Source organism: Macadamia integrifolia, chromosome 3 (assembly GCF_013358625.1).
Source record: "Macadamia integrifolia cultivar HAES 741 chromosome 3, SCU_Mint_v3, whole genome shotgun sequence".
NCBI classification, from domain to species: domain Eukaryota; kingdom Viridiplantae; phylum Streptophyta; class Magnoliopsida; order Proteales; family Proteaceae; genus Macadamia; species Macadamia integrifolia.
Genome location: NC_056559.1, coordinates 32,469,580 through 32,472,496, shown reverse-complemented (window position 1 = coordinate 32,472,496; position 2,917 = coordinate 32,469,580).

Here is a 2,917-nt window from a genome sequence, read left to right as displayed (position 1 = left end):
TTTTTTTTTTTTTTTCCTGATACTTGTTACTTTTCGACTTTTACATCTCTTTCTCCCCTGCTCTTTTTAAATACCCAGATTACCCCTCTTTTTCACATATAACCTATTAAATTTTTTTTCAAATTGATTGGTTCAAAACTTGCTTTTACTAATTCAGAAAAATAGCCACTTGGCTTGTCCTTCCATTATTACTTGGTTCAAATGTCGTTTTGTTGGCTGAAACTCAAACTCCTCTTTGGCTCCCATATTGTTATTTTTCTATTTTTGAAATTTTTATTTTTTTTAAATGCATTAGTATTGAATCAGTTAACGATATTATTTATTTGTTAATTTTTTTCTTTTTTATTTTTCCTCATCCATCATAAGTTATTATTTATTTATTATTATTTTTTTCTTTTGTCTCATCCATCATCATGAGTTAAGTAATCTATTTTTATCGATATTGGATTGATATCGATCTCAACCGATACTAATTTAGATCAGTATTGATCTCAATGTTATATTCCCCACTAGGGTTGCAACACATGGTTTTAGGTATTAAAAATTTTTAAAAATTTATAAAAGTATTGGATTTGTATCTATCTCAACCAATACCGATAGGGATCACTTAATTTGGACAATCTAATACAAACTACTTGAACCATGTCATTCATTTGTGTCATCCTTCTAGTGTCATTTTTTAACCAATCAATTTGAAAAATGAACTACAGGTGAAAATGGGGGGTAAATTGGATATTTAAAAAGAGCAAGGGAATAAGAGATGTAAAAGTCCAACAACAAGGGAGTATCAGAAGAAAAAAAAAAAAAAAAGGGTAACTAGGGAAGATTTAGTAAATATAGACCAAGTGTAGGGGAGTGATAGTAAATTCCCCTAAAAAAATAGAAAACAATGTAAAACATATATATCCAATTTTCACAGACCACACCATAGTTCTAAATATTGATATCGAGTCAGCTATATCGAATTATTGATTTGACATATCTCCGATCTTGATACCTAGCTGATACCATATTAATAGAACAATACGAATGTAGCTGATGGAGTTGATCCCTACTCTGTATTAATACAAGGTTTTTCGATTCCTCTGGGGTTTTAAAATCTCTATTCTGACATGGTTTCAATTGCAGTACCCTAAAAAAAAAAATGCCAAATTGACACCCCCTAGTGTGTCTTTAAACACATATGATGAATTAATTGACAGTACTCTTGTTATGCATGGTACCCACGTATGGGAATGCATGTGGGATTGTTTGTGTTCAGAGAGATTTTTTTTTTTTTCGTAAAAGAGAGAAATTTTATTTAACATGTTTAATTTTGTTTTTTGTTTTTTTTTTTTTTTGGTGGAAGTTTAATTTTGTGTTTGATAGATATAAATATGCAATAAGGGCTTGCCGAACTCACTAGCCTAGAAAAACTTTCCTTCTTAATGTTAGACACTACTCTTCTTTCTTTCATGTGCTCATTACCTTTTGTTTACAAAACTTTAGAACAAGAATTATCTAAAGATCGACCAAACCAATTTCTTACATTCACTCATGGCCCGAAACCTTCCTTATCAAATATGTTTTGTACCCAAGAGCAGAGAAGAAGAGGAAGAAGATGAGAAAATCTACAAAAGACAATGAAATTATTGCTACTACACTTCCTATAGGAGGAGGTTTGTTAGGTGAACCCATGTAGTATCAAGGCTTTTGGTACAGCTCGAGAGTTGTTAGTGTTGGACCATTGGCAGTTCAAGATCACTTCAGGCAAGGCCCAGTGACATTCTTATTGCTAGCAACCCCAAGAGTGGCACAACTTGGCTGAAATCGCTTGCCTTTGCTGTCATCAATCGCAAATCTCTTCCTCCTTCAGTACTGCACCAACATCCATTGCACATATTCAATTCACATGAACTTGTGCCAACCTTGCAGATAAGGTTATATAGCAACAACTTGAATGGTTACCGAATTCCTAACCTTGATATCCTTCCATTACGTAGACTGTTTGGAACACACATGCCTTACACATCACTACCACAATCTGTAGCACTGTCAGGCTCCCGCATTATTTATATTTGTAGGAACACCAGGGATAACCTAGTATCTTGGTGGCATTTTCTCAACAAAATGAGGACTGATCTTTCCTTGGAGCCTATGAAATTGGAAGATTTCTTTGAGTTGTTTTGCAAAGGGATGACTGCATTCGGGTCATTTTGGGATCATGTGTTGGGTTATTGGAAAGAGAGCTTAGAGAGGCCTCAAAATGTGCTAATCCTTAAGTACGACGAGATGGTAGCTGAACCAGCTTTTCACTTAAAAAGGATTGCAGAGTTTATGGGTGTCCCTTCTCCTCAATGGAAGAGAAGGAAGGATTGGTTGATGAAATAATAAAGCTTTGCAGTTTCGAGAATTTAAGCAATGTGGCAGTAAATAAAATTGGAACTAATGTGCGTAGTGGATTTCCTAATAGTGTCTACTTTAGGCAAGGTAAAGTTGGGGATTCGGCAAATTACTTGTCACTGGAGATGATGGAGCAGCTTGACCGCATCACATAGCAAAAATTGCATGGTTCGGGCTTGACACTATAAATTATTTACCACGTGTAATTTGGTTTTTTTATTGTAGGCTTTCTATTTTGGTATGTGGGTTTCCTTATTCCATATTTCTTGTGAGTACATGAGTGTTATCTACTCAGATTTTTTTGGCAAAAGAAGTGGTAAAATTAGGCTTTTCTTCTACTCAGCTATGTTTAGATGTCAAGAAAAGAAGAAGGAGATGGGTACATAAGTAATCATAATGTAATAATGATTGTCATATTATGTCTTTTGTATTTTTTTTTTTTTTTTTCTCATCTTAAGTCCTTACCTTAGGTTGTGTTTGATAGTCAAGAGAAGAAGAAAAAAAAAAAGTACAAATATTGTACTATTTTTTTTTT